General features: G+C 42.0%; 1 long non-coding RNA gene across 1 annotated transcript; it reads right to left on the bottom strand.

Moving 5' to 3' along the window:
- Nucleotides 1-458: 458 nt before the first annotated feature.
- Nucleotides 459-20,452, bottom strand: LOC146894406 (uncharacterized). Its single transcript, XR_015002474.2, has 2 exons — nt 20,314-20,452; nt 459-1,474 (listed from the first exon to the last, which is right to left on the bottom strand). It is a non-coding gene; the product is annotated as an uncharacterized LOC146894406 (long non-coding RNA).
- Nucleotides 20,453-20,631: the final 179 nt, after the last annotated feature.

Here is a 20,631-nt window from a genome sequence, read left to right as displayed (position 1 = left end):
AACTTCTGGGGTAGAGTGGGAGGTTATGGGATTATGGGTTATGTTGACTATGTTCCCTTCAAATGTGAGTTTGTAACTCCCAGTGGCTCAGAAGGTGACCATGTTTGTAGATAGTCTTTTTGTATAATCCAGTTTGAAGAGGGGCCAACAGGGTGGGTCCAAATCCATCATGACTATAGGTGTCCCTATAGGAAGAGAGCATTGTGAAGTCACAGAGGGAAAGGCGGCCATTTGTGAGCTAAGAAGTCTCGAGAGAAAACTGTCAGCACCTTAATCTCAGGCATATTTTCATCAAGGGCTTAGCTACATTGTCTAAAGAGGAAGTGGGGTGTTTGGGGAAAAGGAACTGATAATGTTTCTGTCAGCAAGCTGATCTGTCCTGTGGCCCTCACTATCCTGAGAGGACAGCATTTCTGTGCCCACCACAGATCAGGAAGTAACACAGACCAAAGTAAGGATAGCGGCAAAGTTCAACTTGAACCAGTGAGTTTGCTGAGGTTACTTACAGGAGTATGGGTGAGGGGGATGCTTTCAGGAACACAAAGGCAATAATCATCCTCTAAATCCCACCCAAGCATGAGTGCCAACTTGTAAGACCCAGGATCCTGGAGAGCTCTACATGACCAACAGGCGGCTTGATGGGTTGGAGAATCTTCTCTAGGCAGTCAGTTAGGCTGGTCTAAGCCTTCTCAGCAATCCTCCCTGCTTATAGAATCTTAGGAAGAGTGGGACCTTCTAAGTTTCTGGAACTCCCCAAGACTCTTGAGTTTTTTATTTCTCTATTCTTAGCAAGCCTCCCTTTAGGAATTTTTGGGTCTTAATGAGTTACCTTCCAGAATGGAATGTCCAATTCAGAGGAATTTTCTCTGTAACTGTCATGATGCTGTCACCCCGAGGGCAGCTGGACTTCCTATTCTTCTGAGCATCCTCCCTCCTCTGGAGCAGAGCGTTGCCTCCCTCACCTGAGATGTTGCCATTTCTGTTTCCACTTACAGTAGATGACTTTGGTGTACCACAGGACAGTGCTATAGGGGTGCCCCAACCTCCAGTTTGGCACATGTACCACCTGGGGGTGGCTTTGGGCATGATGAAGCAGAGGAGGGAGAAATTCCTGTCAGGGAGGGTAAAGACTTAATAGAAACCACACCTTGCTCTTTGAAATCATGAAGCTGCTAGGGGAAGATGAGGTGCACTGTGAGGTTACACCCCAGGATGCCATGATGCTAGCATGTTAAAAATATGAGGAAATCTGGGGGTTCATAGACAGGAAGGTGAGGCAAAGTACTCTTCCGAGAAGCTTGATTAAGGGAGTCACGGGATTATAGCCACAGGTAGCCATGATGAGTGGGAGGGCGTTAGGAGAGACAGCTGCCGTATATGGCATGATGGGAATCCTGAAAGAAGATGGCCGCCAACTCCCATCAGTTCGTGGACTGAGAGGCTCACAGTGCCCTCCGATAACTGCCCGAAGAACCTGGAAGGAAGAGACAAACTTTCACTTCCGTAGGACTAAGGGAATTCCTTGTACTTACAGGTTTTCAGGTGTGGGAGTTAGTTCTGTACCATGTGACCTGGCTTTATGCCAGGAGTCATAATGTATGAAGGCTGTACATACAAGTCAAGGGTGTCTCAGGTCTGGGCGTCAGGGCTAGCTGGGTTTGCCCTCAGCAGCGTGAGGGAGGGAGAAGACTCAACTCTTTGGAGGGATGCCAAGGTATGGCAGTTCTCTGTAGTTGTCGGGGTTGGGGGTTAATTGCAGGTGGTAAGGCTTGGTTTTTGGTTAGAGGATGTGTAACCTAACAGTATATAGATCTAAAGTAGATGATGGCCCCATGAAAGGAATTCAGATATGCAACAGGGCCGCTTACATTCTTTAGCTTGTTTGACTTTGTTGTTGCTGCTTTTTAAAATTATGTCTCTGTGTGAACAAGCATGTATAAGTGAAGGCAGAGGTCAGAAGAAGGTATCAGAGTCCCTGAGACTGGAGCTACAGGTTGTTGTGAGCTGTCATTTGGGTGTTGGCAACCAAACTTTGAAAATGCAGTGAGCACTCTTAACCATCGAGCCACCTCTCCAGCCCGTTTTACTCCTTTCCACTCAGCGCCAGGCTGAGGAAACAGGCTGTCTGAGGCAATGGCAAGGTCAGAGGAAGCATTATTTCCTTCCTTGGCTCCAGTGGCATTCATTTTTGTCCCGGTATTTTTACCCCAGCCTTATGCAGCCAGATCAGATAACGCCTCTTGGCTTTTCCGTTATGGAAAGAAAGCAAGTGTCAGCGTGTTTGGTTTCTGTTTCAGTTGCTTTTGCAAACAGTGGTCTGTGTCAGACTTCGGCAACCCCCCACCCCTAGCTTCAGAGGGAGACTGGCTTCCTTCCTCTGGCTCCTTCACCCCATGTTCTCTGTGACTGTTTTACTGTAGGCTCCCACCCCCACCCCATGAAGAGTCTGGAAGCTTCTTTGGATATGTTTTTCTTTTCTGTAGACTATCAGATGTCACCATCCGCCTTCTTCTTTTTGTTTAGTTGGGAAAGCCAACATCCATCTCTCTTCCCAGAGCTCTGCCTTGTTGTTAAAACTGTGTATACAGACGGGAATGACGTCAGGTCCCTGATGGAGTCCTGAAAATTATCTCCAGCCTGTTTATATATAATGTCTCTAACGGAATATTTAAATCCACAAAGCATAAACAAGGCTTCGTCATTCACTTCCTGTCCTCCTATCCTCCTCCCCCCATCGGTTTTCCTTCCGTGTTGTTTGTTTTTAAGTCCTGTAACATCAGGATCAGATTCTAGCTTGCACAGATTGGCTATTAAAGGGTGTGCTAGTTGGTGTTCTTGTTAACTTGACACACGCCAGGGTCATTTGGGAAGCGGGACCCTCAATTGAGAATATTCTCCATCAGATGGACCTGTAGGCAAATCTATGGGGACATTTTCTTGATTAATGGTTCGTGTGGGAGGGCCCCACTTACTGTCGGCTGTGCCACCCATGGGCAGGTGGTCCTGGGTTGTGAAAGAAAGCAGACAGAGCAAGCTATGGGGAGCAGGCCAGTAAACAGCACCCTCTGTGGCCTCTGCATCAGTTCCTGTCCCTAGGTTCCCTTCCATGAATCTCTGTCCTGACTTCACTTCATGAGGGATAGGCAGGCTGTAAGATAAAATAATTCCTTTCTTCCCCAAGTTCATTTCAGTAAGTGTTTGCCACAATGGTAGAAAGCAAGCAAAAACAAAGGGAGTCCCTTTTGGTTTCTAGGCCAAGATCTATTCATTAAAAGCTAAACCAAACCAAAGCTTGGGTCTCTATGTCCCCACTCCTCCAGGTCGCAGGACTGGAGAGCTGGGGGTGGGAGGGAAGCGTCTTCTCTCCCTTCCTTCTACAGTCTTTCTCCTGCACAATTAGGCTAGGGAGAGAAGATGAAGGGCAGGGTAGGTTTTTGTTTTATAGTTTGTTTTTTAATCGACCAGCTGTAGAATGGCCATGAGTGGATGAGGGACAGGATTTATTGATTCAGTCTAAATCCAACTGATGTTCTTGGCTTTTGTTTAGAAGCACTGGGTAATGGGCTCATATATTCTTACTGCTTAGTCTGGGAAGTACTTGGGAATTTCCCTGCCCTCTACTGCATTAGCTGTCTGGGTTTTTCTAACTGCCTGGAAAGGCACATTTAAAGGAGAGAAATCTGAGCTGAAGGGAGGAAGTCACTCCCTTGTGACAGGATCTTTTTAGATAAATAAATAAATAAATAAATAAATAAGTTTGTGCTTTTTTTTTTTAAAGCAGAAATACCCAAAGAGACATACCATGTAAGTGAAAGAGCGAGTATTAAACAAACCTTGTCACATCTATGCAGAGTGCATAGGTCAGTCCCATGCAGGCCTGCTGATCTATCTATCTGTCTTTTTGTCTATCTATCTATCTATCTATCTATCTATCTATCTATCTATCTATCTATCTATCATCTATGTATCTATCATTTATCTATCTATCTATCTATCTATCTATCTATCTATCTATCTATCTATCTATCTATTATTTATCTTATTTATTTAGCCTCCTGGCTGCAGTTTCCCCTTTCTCCCCTTCTTCCAGTCCCTCTGCCCCATTTCCCCTTTCTGGTTCCACCTCCTCCTTTTCTGTTGAGGGAATGGCAGGTCTTCCATGAGTATAAACAAAACGGTATATCAAGTTGCAGTAAGACTAAGCACCTCCCCATGTATTAAGGCTGGGCAAGGCGATCCAGTGTGAGGAGTAGGGTCCCAAAAGACTGTAAACGTGTCAGAGACAGGCCCTGTTCCCACAGTTTGGAGTCCCACAAGAGGACCATGGGGATGGGAACATGAGTGATCAGGTTTGGAGGGGACCAAGGGGGGGAATGAGACTACCAGAAAGGGGGTGCATTTCAGGGTCAGGTAAACACCTGACAGAAGAGAATCTCCCAAGATTCTACAAGGATGAGCCCAGATAAGACTCCTAGAATAGTGGGTAGGTGGCCTGAATTGGCCATATCCTGTGACCAGACTGGTATCTAGTCCAATTGTCATCAGAGAGGTGTCATCCACCAACTGACCGAAATGGATGCAGACCCAAACATTAGGTGAGTTTGGGGAATCCTGCAGAAGAGGGAAAAACGGTTGTATGAGCCAGAGGAGTCAAGGACACCACAAGAAAACTCACAGGATCAACTAACCTGGGCTCATAGGGGCTCACAGAAACTGAACCGACAACCAGGGAGCCTGCATAGGACTGACCTATGAAGTCTGCATAGATGTGGTAAGGTTTTTAAGACTATCTCTTACACTTATACGGTATGTTTTTTTGGGTATTTCTGGCTTAAAAAGAAAAAGAACAAAACCTCCTGCCTTCAACTCCTCAGAGATTCCAGACTTTCAGATCCAAAGAACAGATTGCAGAAAGAAATGCAACGAAGGTTTGGGAAAACCATCTGAAGTAGGAAGGTAGTCGCTAGGTAGACACTTCCAGGAACAAGCTGCTATACTTAGCTAAAATCTGCTGCTCTTTAAATCTCTCTCAAAATGCCTTTAGAGCCATGTTCTGTTCTCACTTGTCGTGATACGGCCTTCAGAGAGACAGCCACGGATCAGCCAAAGCTCCGCGCAGCCATTCTCCCGTTTCCTTCGGAGATGTTCTCATTATAATGCAAAATTCTCCCAGGGGTGTTTGCAGTCACACTGTTTGTTTATTTTTCAAATACATAACATTTGAAGTTGAACTGAACATGAAATGTGCCCCTGTGGCACACGAGGCTTCTCTACCCAAACAAGTGTGAGTTCCCAAGTCAAAGCCGCTTTCTTAGGGAAAACCACTGCTTTGATGATGGCCTCGGGGGTTGCCCTTGCTTGCTGTATAAAGTGACCCTCTCTGTTCTTATGTCCCCTTGTGCTGGTCATCTTTGACCTCACCAAGAGATAAAGCATCGCACCCATCCCATCACCAGAATAAGACACTAACTCTTCATCTGCACTTGGAACATCTTCCAGCTTGCCACCCAGACGTCTCTCTGCTCCACCATTATCTTCTCTGCTTTCTCCTTGTCTCCTCCTCTTCCTTCCTTATCCCCACCCAGGAAACATTCTGTTATCGACTCATGTCCCGAGAAATTTCTACTTAAAAATGCGTGCATGTATCAGTCAACTGTCATCAAAGAAGCTTTGTATTGCGGTAGATGGCAACAAACACAGAAAGCACAGCTGGGGAAGGTTTAGAGACTTAGACGCCGGGGTGTTTAGCCACGAAAGGGACCTCTATATCACGTGCCTCCTCCCAAGGCTCAGGGACCTTTTCAGCAGAGCAGACAGAAAGATTCTAAGAGCCAGAGGCAATGGACAATGTAAGAAAGCAGTGTTTTCTAGATATGGCTGGGCAGTTGCACAAATGAATTTACAGCCATTGAGACAGAATAAGCAAGACATGTACATGGTCAGGCCAGACAAAGTTCTGGCATGGAGAGGGGGAGGTGGCCATCAACTCCCATCCCTCGTCAAGAGGTTCTCAGCAATTGCTAGCTGCTGGAATCTGGAGAGAGTCAGTTTCGTTAAGGGTGTGGCTCCTGGTGAATTGACTGTGCTCTAAGTGAGGGGCACATGTCCAAGAGGATTATGCGCAGCACACCCTGTACTTGGTGGAAAGAAGGAGGAGGAGGAAGATGAGGAGAAGGAGGAGTTGAAGAAGAAGAAAAAGAAGAAGGTGGCATCAAGTTGGGTACTCAGAGAAATGGAGATGGGTCTGGGAGGGGTGGGGAGAGGGCGTGAATATGATCAAAATGCATTGTTTTTTCATTTAAAGACGTTAAGATAATAAATTAAAATGTACTTATATAATAAAATTTTACAATAATTAATATCTTACTCCTCTGTCTGAAAAAAATGTACTACTATGAAAAGGCAGAGAACTCCTGTCTTGAATTTCAGTTCTACCTTGATTTATTTTAATATTATTAATTAGATGTTTTAATGCATTTGGCATTTGTGTGGATTTACTTAAGGAAAAGACGTCAAGCTCTACATTTTTCTCTGCTCCCTTTCCTGCCTCTCCCCTCCCCTTCAACCCTCTCCCATGGTCCCCATGTTCCCAATTTACTCAGGAGAACTTGTCTTTTTCTACTTCCCATGTAGATTAGATCCATGTTTATCTCTCTTAGGGTCTTCTTTGTTGTCTAGGTTCTCTGGGATTGTGACTTGTAAGCTTGTTTTTCTTTGCTTTATGTCTAGAAGCCACTTATGAGTGATTACATATGATAATTATTTTTCTGTGTCTGGGTTATCTCACTCAATATGATGTTTTCTAGATCCATCCTTTTGCCCACAAATTTCAAGATGTCATTTTTTCTGCTGTGTAGTACTCCATTGTGTAAATGTATCATATTTTTCTTATCCATTCTTTGGTCAAGGGGCACTTAGGTTGTTTCTAGGTTCTGACTATGACAAATAATGCTGCTTTGAACATAGCTGAGCACATATCCTTGTGATATGATTGAGCATCCTTTGGATATATGCCCAAAAGTGGCATTACTGGGTCTTGAGGAAGGTTGTTTCCTAATTTTCTGAGAAATCGCCACACTGACATCCAAAGGGGCTGTACCAGCTTGCATTCCCACCAGCAATGCAGAAGTGTTCCCTTTCCCCCACAACCTCTCCAGCATAAGTTGTCATCAGTGTTTTTGATCTTGGTCATTCTTACAGGTGTAAGATGGAACCTCGGAGTTGTTTTGATTTGTATTTCTCTAATGGCTAAGGATGTTGAGCAATTCCTTAAGTGTCTTTCAGCCATTTTACATTCCTCTGTTGAGAGTTTTCTGTTTAGGTCCACACCCCATTTTTTGTTGGGTTATTTGCTGTTTTGATGACCAATTAATTTCTTGAGTTCTTTATATATTTTGGAGATCAGTCTTCTGTCCAATGTGGGGTTCGTGAAGACCTTTTCCAATTCTATAGGCTGCTGTTTTGTCTCGTTGACTGTGTCCTTTGCTTTAGAGAAGCTTCTCAGTTTTAGGAGGTCCCATTTATTATTTGTTTCTCTCAATGTCGGTGCTACTGAGGTTATATTTAGGAAGTCCTGTGCCAATGCGTTCAAGTGTACTTTCCATTTTCTCTTCTATGAGGTTCAGTGTGATTGGTTTTATGTTGAGTTTTGTGCATGACAATAGATATGGATTTATTTTCATTCTTATACATGTTGATGTCCAGTTATGCCATTTGTTGAATATACATTCTTTTTCCCATTTTATAATTTTTGCTTCTTTGTCAAAAATCAAGTGTTTATGGTGTGTGGATTGATATCTGGGTCTTTGATCTGGTTCCATTGGTCCTCCTGTCTGTGTTTATGCCAATACCAAGCTGTTTTCAGTATTGTAGCTTTGTAGTAGAGTCTGAAGTCAGGGATTGTGATGCTTCCAGAAGTTCCTTTATTGTGCAGGATTGTTTTGGCTATCCTGGATTTTTTTTTGTTTTTCCTAAGAAGTTGAGTATTGTTCTTTTGAGGTCTGTGAAGAATTTTTCTGGGATTTTGCTTTGAATCTGTAGATTGTTTTTGGTAAGACTGCCATTTTTACTATGCTAATTCTACCTACCCAAGAGCATGGAAGATCTTTCCATTTTCTGTCTTCAAAGGTTTAAAGTTCTTGTCATACAGAGCTTCCACTTGTTTGGTTAGAGTTATTCAGAGATATTTTATGTTATTTGTGGCAATTGTGAAGGGTGATGTTTCTCTAATTCCTTTATCAGCCCATTTATCATCTGTGTAAAGGAGGGCTACTGATTTTTTTCAAGTTAATCTTGTATCCTGCTATATTATTGAAGGTGTTTATGGGTTAGTTGTAGAAGTCACACTCACTAGTTTTGATGAAGTCATGGCTAATATGTCTCTAAATGTTCTATTATAATTAAAATGCATTTACATTTTTCTGGTATAATATTATGTTGCTGTTCACACCATTGTCTGTCTCTGAATCAGATCACTAACAGTCTAGTTTATTTATGCAAGCTTATTTCAATGTCTATTTTTATATTAAATTATATCAAAACTTGAAATCTGTGCAGCTTTTCTACAATTTTTTTCTCATTGTTTATTTTACCTCTATTACATTGTTACTGTTATTTACCAGTCTATTTCTAAGCCTAGAAATGGTTCTGTGGCAGCATTTTGTACATTCACACTGCTGTGCAACCCTGACCACGCTCCATCACAAGTCACGCTATGAATTCGAACAGGAGCTCAGTTTGTAATGCACTGACTTATTTCCTCTCCTTCTAGCCCTGGGTAGCCATTGTTCAGCATTTGCCTCTATAACATCTCCTGCTAGAGTTAACGTGCACAAGCAGAGGTGTGTGCTGTTTGTCTCTTGTGCCTGGCTTCTTCGACTTTGCGCATCGTTTTCAAGTTTTGTCTGTTTAGTGGCAGAGGTCAGGTTCCCCTAATTTTTCAGTTTTCCTCCCATATTTTGTCCATCTTTATTCAGTTGATATTCACTCCATTTTTTTCTTTCTCTTGTCTGTCACAAACAGCTGTTATGAGCACGGGTGAATTAAGAGCCACCCAAGCCCCTTCTTCGGGGGAACGTACTCAGCTATCTAATGCTGAATGGTGCAGTAACTCCAAGTGTGAGTTTTTGCGGCTCCACTGCACTGTTTTCCATAGCAGCTGCATCCTTTAGCGGCCCTTCTAGCTGTGCTCAGGTATTCCAGTTTTGCTACATCCCTGCCTGTCACTTGTTACATTCAGTGTTTTGGTCTCTGTGTGTGTGCCTGTGTGTGTCTGTGTTTGTGTGGCTGTGTGTGTGTACCTGTGTGTGTCTCTGTGTCTGTGAGTGTGTGTATGCACATGTGTTACTAAGAAGATATATGAGTGACAATATTTTCTCTGAATCTGCAACTTGATCTTGTTCACTGTTAACATTGTTCTTTGACGCACAGACCTTTTAAATTCTCATTAAGTCCAATTGTCCTGTCTCATCCTTTATTGCCCATGATTTTAATGTCATTTCTGCTGTTTTGTTCCCACATATTCATGTAGTAACTAGAGGATGCGCATTCCTTTCCCAGCCTTCCAGTCCCAAGTAATCACACAGAAATTTATATTAAGTACAAAATGTTTGGCCTATTACCTCATGCTGTGGGAGTTCCTTCAGCTCCTTCAGCCAATCGCCGCTGAGTTACCAGCCCATTGGGGCGTGGTCTCTCCCTTTAAAAAAAGCAGCGGCTGTCCTCCACTCTCCTTTAGTCTTCCGGCTCCGTTTCCGGCCCCTGGACTCCTTTCCTGTTCGCGCGGAGGGGCTGTTGTCTGGGACGGTAATCTGTAAGTTTTTTCCCCTTTGAATAAATAACCATTCTATTAATCATAATTCCAAACTGGTGTGGGATTGTCTGTGACTTACGCCTTCATCTGGCGCCCCACGTTTGGTTGTAGAACCCCCCCTTCCCCCCCACTCAACTGCTTGCTACCAGCTCGGCTAGTCACGAGACCTCCCTCAGCTGCGGCCTGTGCCCTGTGTGTGGAGCCAGCAGTTCAGTTAAACCCCACGCCTCCCAAGCTCCACAGGCTCGGGACAGTCTCTGCCTGCCTGGTTTGCTCTTTTCTGAGTTGTTTTTAAATTTCCCTTGTAAGTGCGGTGCTTTAGTGGCGTGAATCAGAACGACTCGGTCACGTGGAGGCATACGCGGCTTCCGGGTTGCTCTTTTCTACCCCTGGATTCTGGGTTTCTGGTTCCGTGTATGGAATTGATTTAATTAAACTTTCTTTCTTGAGCAACTTATATTTCCTAGTTTTTAACAAATACTAAGGCAGACACTGAAACAGGACCTGTTTAAGTCACCTTTGCAGTGGTTCTAGTCGCAACTTGGCAACAGTGCCGCCAACTAGACAAGAGGTAATATGGCAGTTTTTGTTTCCAACGCCAATTTTACTGTTTTCTTTATTAATACAATGGATTATGTCATGCAAGGTTTATATGACTATGGGAATATATTAATTTACTTGTTGCTAGGTTTCAGTTTTCTTTTCAATATTTTATCATTAAGAAAGATACGATTTTTACGGACTAATATTGAACAACTAGTTGAAAGGATTAAAATTATTGAAAATCAGGGGTTATCTGAACAAGTGGATACTATGATAGACAAAATTGACTCCATGTCCAAGGGTACTAGGAAGTTACCTGAAAGGGTACAGGCTGTTGAATTTGACGTTCAGATGTTACCACAAAGTTTTGATAAGGTAACAGATAGAATGAACCTCCAGAATGGGAACCAAAAAACTGATACCTTAGTGAAATTACTAGAAACACGGGTAGGTCAGGAGATTCAGGATTTAAGGGATACAATGATAAAAAGATTAGAAATGATTGAAGAAACTATTGGAGCTGGTGAACAGAGTAAGAAGGCACAAGGACAGGATACAATGCCACCACCAGCTGTTAGAACTGGCTTACCCAGGGTCCTAACAACATACCCTGTAATTTATTCTGACAAAGGGTTAACTTCCAAAGGCTCAAAGGGAGTTAAAGAAGCTAGATGGACACCAATAGCAATGAATGATTTAAAAGAAATTAAGCAAGCTGTCGTTAACTTTGGCTTGCACTCTGCATTTGTTAAGGAAATGATAAGGACTTGGGCTTCTAATGTCAGAGCTACCCCCCATGATTTCTCTCAGCTAGTGTCTGCAGTTTTAGATGATGGGCCTTCCTTGATGTTTGGAATTTATTTCAGAGAAGAATCCAAACATATGGAACAGCAAGGAAGAGCAAAAGGTGTGGAGGTTTCCCAAGATCAAATTCTTGGTGTAGGAGCATATGCTGATCCACAGGTCCAAGCTCTTTATGATGAAGAAGTGCTGTCCTTATGTCACAAAGCAGCCTTGAATGCTTTGAATAGAATACAAGATCCAGCAAAAAGGGTCGAATCATATACCAGGGTTAGGCAGGGACAGAGAGAACCCTTTACTGACTTTGTGCAAAGATTAATTAAGGCTCTGGACATAGGGGTAACAGACCCAGAAGCTAGACGAATACTTCTTGAATCTCTAGCTTTTGAAAATGCAAATACTGAATGTAAAAAGATAATTGGGCCTTTAAGATCTAGATCAGCACCAATGGAAGAATGGATACAGCATACAATGAATGTTGAGATGTTTAGCTATAACGATGAATCCTGGGTAGGAGAAGCGATTTCCAAAGCTATGAGGAGACATCAAACTACCAGGTGTTTTAATTGTGGTAAATTAGGACATCTGAAAAGGGATTGCAGGCAAAGAAATCCTAGGAATAATATCTCCTCTGGGAATGACAAAAGTAGGAGATCTCAGCCTTCAGGTATATGCAGAAGATGCGGTAAAGGCCGACATTGGTCCAACGAATGCAGGTCAACAACAGACAGACAAGGCAACCCGATACCATCGGGAAACTCCTTGAGGGGCCTCTCGCAGGCCCCCAAGCCAAAAGTGGCCCAGTCATTCCCAGTTACAGTCGAAAATGTGTCTCACCAAGAAAATTAAAAACTCCAATGTCTGCCGTAAAAAGTAATACTGGTCTAAATGATGAATTACATGTGGAGAATGAGTCAAAAAATTCAGGAGGACAGAGTAAACGTATATTTTGGCAAACGTATATTAACGATCAAAGACCAAAGCTAAGAGTCTGTATAAATGGCATTTTTATTGAAGGCTTATTAGACACAGGTGCGGATGTAAGTATAATTACTCCAGAATCCTGGCATCCAAATTGGCCTCTTCATGAGGTAGATGTTCAGTTCCTGGGAATTGGAACCCTATCTCGTGTAAAACAAAGCACAAGATGGGTGGAATGCATAGGGCCTGAAGGGCAAATAGGAAGATTAAGGCCATATATAGCAAATATTGCAATAAATTTATGGGGCCGTGACCTGCTACAGCAATGGAATACCCAGATTAACATTCCTGTAGTTCCAGGAACTCACAATTCTGGGAAGGATATAATGAGGTATTATGGAAAAAGGTCACCAGCCATTCAGGCTGTACAAGAACATACAGCCAATAGCAAACCTTTAGAGGTACCAACAGCCCTACCTTTAAAATGGCTAACTGAGAAGCCAATATGGATCAAGCAGTGGCCTCTAGCTGAAGATAAGTTACAGGCTTTGGAACAGCTGGTACAAGAGCAACTAGATGCTAACCATATTGAAGAATCAACCAGCCCTTGGAATTCTCCTGTGTTTGTTGTAAAAAAGAAATCTGGTAAATGGAGAATGGTGACAGATTTAAGAGCTGTCAACAAGGTAATTCAGCCTATGGGTCCGCTACAATCTGGAATTCCTTTGCCTTCTCTATTACCAAGAGGATGGCCTCTTATAGTTATTGATTTGAAAGATTGTTTTTTCACTATACCTTTGCAAAAAAAGGATAGAGAAAAATTTGCCTTCACAGTGCCTACTTATAATAATTCTCAGCCTACTAGGAGATATCAATGGACTGTCCTCCCACAGGGGATGCTCAATAGTCCCACATTGTGTCAATATTTTGTTAATAAGCCACTGGAAATAATTCGTAAGCAATTTCCCAAGTCCATAATTTATCATTACATGGATGACATTTTATTATCTGATTCAAATAAAGATATTTTGGAAAGTATGTTTGAAGAAGTAAAGAAAGTTTTGCCTAGGTGGGGATTACAAATTGCCCCTGAAAAGATTCAAAGAGGAGATTCTATTAATTACCTAGGCTACAGAATAGGGTTAGAGAAAATTCGAACACAAAAGGCACAAATTAGGAGAGACCGGTTACGGACTCTTAATGACTTCCAAAGATTGTTAGGAGATATTTCCAGTCTACGACCAGCTGTTGGGATAACACCTGATCTAATAGTTCATTTAAACAAAACCTTAGATGGTGATAAGGATTTGAATAGTCCCAGAAAATTGACAGTTGAAGCAGAAAAGGAACTGACAATGATTGAGGAAAAATTACAGGAGGCACATGTGGATAGGGTCAACCCGAATCTTAGTTCCATCCTAGTCATACTGCCTTCCAGAATTTCTCCTACAGGGATTTTAATGCAGAGGGAAGATATTATTTTAGAGTGGATATTTATACCTCATAAACCAAGTAAAAAATTAAAAACTTATGTAGAAAAGGTTTCAGAATTAATTATAAAAGGTAAACTGAGACTTCGTCAACTAGCAGGTATAGACCCAGCAGAAATTATAGTGCCTTTTACTACTGAGGAAATAAGAAAGTTATGGGAAGATAATGAACCATGGCAAAGAGCTTGTGCTAATTTTTTGGGAGAAATTAGCAGCAACTATCCCAAAAGTGATAGACTTAACCTCATAAAGAGAACTTCTTGGATTCTTCCTAGAATTGTACGTGATGCTCCAATAACTGGAGCTCGGACATTTTATACCGATGCAAATAAATCAGGGAAAGCAGGTTATAAATCAGAAGAATTGAGTAAGGTGGAACAAAGCCCTTATAATTCTGTCCAGAAGGCAGAATTATATGCCATTCTTATGGTGCTAAGGGATTTTAAAGAACCTCTTAATATAGTTACAGATTCACAATATGCAGAAAGAGTTATCTTGCATATTGAAACCGCTGAATTCATACCAGATGACACAGAGTTGACTTCATTGTTTATCGAGGTACAGGACATAATTAGGAATAGGCTTTGTCCAATGTACATAACACACATCCGGTCCCATACCGGTCTGCCTGGGCCTCTAGCACAAGGTAACGCTGAAATTGACCAATTATTGATTGGAAGCGTTCTGCAGGCCTCAGAATTTCATAAAAAACATCATGTCAATAGTAAAGGCTTAAAGAAAGAGTTTTCCATTACATGGCAACAAGCTAAGGACATTATAAAGAGATGTCCTACTTGTTCTTTCTATAATCAAACACCATTGCCTGCAGGGAGTAACCCAAAGGGTACTCAAAGGAATGAAATCTGGCAGATGGATGTGTTCCACTTTATGGAATTTGGTAAATTAAAATATGTACACCACACCATAGACACGTATTCAGGTTTTCAATGGGCAACTGCCCTGAGCTCAGAAAAGGCTGATTCGGTAATCACACATTTATTGGAAGTTATGGCCATCATGGGTATACCTGCACAAATAAAGACAGACAATGGTCCAGCATATGTATCTAAGAAAATGAAACGCTTCTTTGCTTATTATAATATAAAACATGTTACAGGTATACCAAATAATCCTACAGGTCAGGCAGTTATAGAAAGATCAAATCGTACTATAAAGGATATGCTAAACAAACAGAAAGGGATGAAAGATACCCCCAGAAATAGATTGCATAATGCTTTATTAACCTTGAATTTTCTTAATGCTAATGAGAAAGGAACAACAGCAGCAGAGAGGCATTGGATAATGGAAAAAACTTCTGAACTAAACCAACCTGTTTATTTCAAAGACGTGCTGACCTCTCAATGGAAGCCAGGAGATGTGCTACGTTGGGGAAGGGGTTTTGCTCTTGTTTCCACAGGAGAAGAAAAATTGTGGATACCATCAAAATTAATAAAGGTTCGATTTGAAGAGGAGAAACCTCTTGGAAAGGAGAAATGACAGCATCTACAATGATGATAACCATACAGGTGGTAAGAAAAGCATATAGAATGGGGGCAGGGTTCTGTTCTTATCTCCACAGGAAAACACTGATCTTTGAAAAGTTCAAGGGACCCTGGATATTTGAATACTGACAGATGGAAAATAACGGCCCAATAGGGACTATCAAGAAAACTGAATAGGTTCTGTAAGTACCATATACTAAATCATATTTCTAAATTTATAGAGCTGGTTTTAGAGTTGGACTCTGGCTCAGTCCCTCTCTAATTCCAAGCCTGTTGTTTAAAGAAAAACCCAGAGTTTCTGGAGTTTCTGTCTCATGTCAAGAGCCATGATATGGGACAGAAAGAAATATGAGTTTAGAAAACATCTTTACTTTTCTTCATATCTATCATACCTTCATTAAATATATCTATCATGTCTCTCATTGAATATAGGTATTCATGTATATGTCTATATAATTAATGTTTAAGTTTTCCACAATGAACAATGAGTTTTTCCTACAGTGACATTTGAAGTTTCCAGGAAGAAGATGGGGCCCCATAACAACAACTCCACCTGGTTGATATGACGTCATGATACTGATAGCGCTACTACAAGACCTGTTTTGGGTACCAGCTGCACAAGACGGTTCCAACGTGCTGAAATGGTGCACATCTTGTACAACATTCTGGCCAGACCTCCACAAAATACTCAGAGACTATTTGCAATTTTAAAAGACATTGATCTTGAAATTTAACCATCATTTTACTTTCACAGGATCCCCCAGAAAGAACGTCGCCCCCATGACAGCTGGAAGTAATTCTAGAGAACGACGTCCCCTCTCCCAATAAAGTTTGTCCTTGGGTTTAGGGACATCATTTAGGGGTTGGTTATAATTAGTATACGGTTGAGGGTTGGGGGAGGAATTTTATAAGCACAGGAATCTTAAAAAAAAAAAAAAAAAGGAGGGATAATTGGATTATGGGATAAATAGATTTGTACTTGTGAGTTATTGCTTTTAGACAAACATATTGGTATCGATTCTTATATATTGATACAAAGTTAAATTATGTTGACTATTTTATGCATGCATGCTTCATGCTTCTACTTCTGTTTAAAACATTTTTATGTATTTGTATATATATATTGTATTGATATATGTATATTTACCATATTGCATTGTACACTTCTACCTCTGATTAAGATACTTATATATTGTTTATGTATTGATATATATTTACCATATTGCAATGTATACTTGCACATTGTTTATATTTGGAGGTCTCATTGTCCTCATTTATTGCACACTTGTTTATTATCTCAGTCTTTAAGTTAGATAGATATTGAGAATTATATAGATCAACAGTCATCTAAGTTTGTCATTTATAATTAGACTAATCAGGTTCTTTAGATATATAGAGATTATATTCAGTATAGATAGATAATCTTCAACCTCTTCAAAGAGCTGTAGAAAATGGCCTTTAATCTAATTCAGAGTTCTATGGTAGGGAGACACAATCACTCCTGGCAACACTGATCTATGCCCGAGAGAATGTTGAGCACCAAAGACACTCCACCTGGAGCCTTTCTTCTTGGCAGAACTGGCCTTTGGGTAAAGAAATGCTCATACCTCAACTACTGACAGAGTTACAGAATATCCGTAAATGGATAAAACAAGACTGTCATATCCTGCCAAGACAGGGTAAGATAGTTTTGAAGTTTCTTGCCTTTGAAAATGGTATGTCAGTTACATCAGGCCTTAGCCAAAGTTGGTTGCTTCAACGCTGCAAATGTGACTTTGGGTGTTTGTCCAGGTAGCCAGTTGTCTCTGCGATTTGGTACATGTTCTGGAAGTTGTTTGATTGCACTTCCTAATTACTCAGATAACATTATTTCCCTTCTCAGATCTTCGATGGGATTGAAGATTATATAAATGTAGTTACTTTCCTTTCATGACTTGGCCAAGTTATTTGTTATACAAGACTTAAGCTAGTTAGAATAGGATATTTGTATTTATTGTATATAATTTTGTAGGTTTGTACTTATTGTATATAATTGCGTAGTAGGCTTAGAACTCTCTTACTTAAACAAAAGGGGGAGATGCTGTGGGAGTTCCTTCAGCTCCTTCAGCCAATCGCCGCTGAGTTACCAGCCCATTGGGGCGTGGTCTCTCCCTTTAAAAAAAGCAGCGGCTGTCCTCCACTCTCCTTTAGTCTTCCGGCTCCGTTTCCGGCCCCTGGACTCCTTTCCTGTTCGCGCGGAGGGGCTGTTGTCTGGGACGGTAATCTGTAAGTTTTTTCCCCTTTGAATAAATAACCATTCTATTAATCATAATTCCAAACTGGTGTGGGATTGTCTGTGACTTACGCCTTCAACCTCAGGCTTATTTTAACTAGTTTTTATAACTTAAATTAACCCATTTCTATTATTCTATATTTTACCATGAGTTCGTGGCTTGTTACCTCACATCTTGCTTCTCCCATGTGACAGACAGGGACACTCATCACTATACTAACAAGGTTATCTGGTGAAATCTTCCTGGTCATTGTCCTCGCTGTGGCAGTCTTCACACTGGGAAGGAGAACATGCATCACCTATGGCCAATCCAAGCACTAAGATGTGAAGAAAAGCACGCTCAGACGTCATGCACTTGACATTTGGTCCCCAAAATATGATGTTGAGAAGTGGTGGGGCACCATGGCATTGTGATTGGGCACACGTTTGTGACTCATTACACTTTTGTGACTGTCCCTTGTAATCAGTGACATCTGACTTTACAGGCTCACTTTGAACAGGGTCTGTCTAGAGTCTCAGACTTTTTTGACATACTGGGACAAGCTGAGATTTTGGGACTGCTGGGTGTGGGATGGCTATATCTTGCTTTGTGAGAAGGATGTGAACTTTTGGGGTTGGAGCTGCAGCACTGAGGCTTGGTTATGCTTTAATTACTTCCTCCAAAATTTCATGCACTGGATTCTTCGCCCCTGCTGTTGTGATGCTGAAAAGCCTTTACGATATGGGGTATAATGGAAGGCAAGTAGGTCTCAAGGGTTCTTCCTTCAAGTTGTTAATGCTTCCCCTCCAGGGTGTGCTCTGTGTCTGGCGCTTCCCTTGAATTCTTTTCTTGCCATCAAGATTTCTGTACCCATAGCATATGCTGAATAGTTTTATATCAACTTGACACAAACTAATTTGAGGGAAGGGAATTTTAGCTGAGGAAATACCCCCATAAGATTGGGCTATGGGCAAGCCTGTAGAGTATTTATTAATTGGTAATTGATGGGAGAGGGCCCAGCCCACTGTGGGTGGTGCCATTCCTGGGCTGGTGGTCCTGAGTTCTACATCCTTAGTCATCAGAGAAATGCAAATCAAAACAACTCTGAGGTTCCATCTTACACCTGTAAGAATGACCAAGATCAAAAACACTGATGACAACTTATGCTGGAGAGGTTGTTGGGAAAAGGGAACACTTCTTCATTGCTGGTTGGAGTGTAAACTGGTCCAGTCCCTTTGGATATTAGTGTGGTGATTTCTCAGAAAATTAGGAAACAACCTTCCTCAAGACCCAGCAATACCACTTTTGGGTATATATCCAAAGGATGCTCAATCGTGCCACAAGGACATGTGCTCAACTATGTTCATAGCAGCATTATTTGTCATAGCCAGAATCTGGAAACAACCTAAATGCCCCTTGACCAAAGAATGGATAAGAAAAAATGATACATTTACACAATGGAGTACTACACAGCAGAAAAAAATAATGACAGCTTGAATTTTGCAGACAAATGGATGGAGCTGGAAAACATTGAGTGAGGTAACCCAGATACAGAAAGACAACTATCACATGTACTCACTCATAGGTGGTTTTTAAACATAAAGCAAAGAAAATCAGCCTACAAATCCCAATCCGAGAACTTAGACAATAATGAGGACACTAAGAGAGACATACATGGATCTAATCTACATGGGAAGTAGAAAAAGACAAGATCTCCTGAGTAAATTGGGAGCATGGGGACCTTGGAGGAGGGTTGAAAGGGGAAGGAGAGAGACAGGGAGGGAAGCAGAGAAAAACGTAGAGTAATAATAATAATAATAAGAAGAAGAAATCAGGCTAACCATGCCAATAAGCAGCAGTCCTCTAAGGCTTCCACATCAGCTTCTGATTCTAGGTTCCTGCTCCGACTTACTTCGATGAATACTTCATGGAAGTGCAAGCTGAACAAACCCTTTCCTCCCTAAGTTTCTTTGGCCACAGTGTTTCATCACAGCTTAGTAATCCTAACTAAGATGTGGCTCCGCCATGAGGCCCTTGTGAGAGCCCAGCAGAAGCTCTGGAGTCCACCATCATGCTCTGGAGTGTCTAGATAGGTGAGATAAAACCTCCCACCCTTGCAAAATGTCCAGCCTTGGCTACTGCTGTACAGCAACACGAGACGGTCTAGGAGACCCTGCGCTGGGCATTGCTAAATCCTACATAACGGTGTTTTGGCTCTCAGTTTTCTTAAAGAACTTTCAGTTTGGGCCCTTGTATTTAGCACTTTGATCCATTTTGAATTTTGAATTAAATTATGTAAAAGGCATGGGGTACAGTTCACCCCTTGGCATGTGGATACACAGCTTCCCCAGCACATTTGGCTGAAAGATTCTTTTCCCCATTCAGTGTGTTCGGCTCACTTTCCAGAAATCATTTGTGCATGCACCAGAGGGCTCGTGTCTGGGTGAAATCATTTGTGCATGCACCAGAGGGCTCGTGTCTGGGTGAAATGATTTGTACATGCACCAGAGGGCTCGTGTCTGGGTGAAATCATTTGTGCATGCACCAGAGGGCTCGTGTCTGGGTGAAATCATTTGTGCATGCACCAGAGGGCTCGTGTCTGGGTGAAATCATTTGTACATGCACCAGAGGGCTCATGTCTGGGTGAAATGATTTGTACATGCACCAGAGGGCTCGTGTCTGGGTTCTCTACACCACACTCTGTGTCAGCACCACACGGTGATGGTATTAAGTTTCAAAGTCGGAAAGCAAACACCCTTGATTTTTTGTCACTATAACTGGCTATCTAATGTTTCTTGTTACGTCCTGTGTTTTAAACATTTGCTCCCTTCCAGATGCTTCAGCACGTGACTGTGCATGAGAGCCCTGAGCCCATTTATTGCTGAATTAATGCCATCTCTTCACCTAGCCCTTGAGGAATTTAACCTCTGCTTTATTTACCGCCCCACGTACCAGCCATTCTTGAAGTCTCTCTAGATGTAGAGAAAACTCACCGAGTGTCAGGATCGCAAGCCTGGGTATTAGTATCCTGTGGTTCTACATGGTCCATTTGATAATCTCTCCCATAGTTCAGAGAGTTTCCCTGTGGGGCCACCAGGGCCTGAGGATCTAGAGGGCATGTGTCTATTCATAAAGCTGAAAAGAGACTGCGCACACAGGGCAGACGCAATGGGGAGGGGTGTGGAGGGCGGTGCATGGGCAGCTCTATGACGCAGAGGAAAACATGAGATAGGACAACTGGGATACCCATAGTCACTGTCTGGTGTCACGAGCATGACGTCAGAGTCAAATGCGGGGACATGAGGCCAAAC

This window comes from Myodes glareolus, chromosome 6 (genome assembly GCF_982192425.1).
Source record: "Myodes glareolus chromosome 6, mMyoGla1.1, whole genome shotgun sequence".
NCBI lineage: Eukaryota > Metazoa > Chordata > Mammalia > Rodentia > Cricetidae > Myodes > Myodes glareolus.
This window is presented reverse-complemented; position numbering and strand designations above follow the sequence as displayed.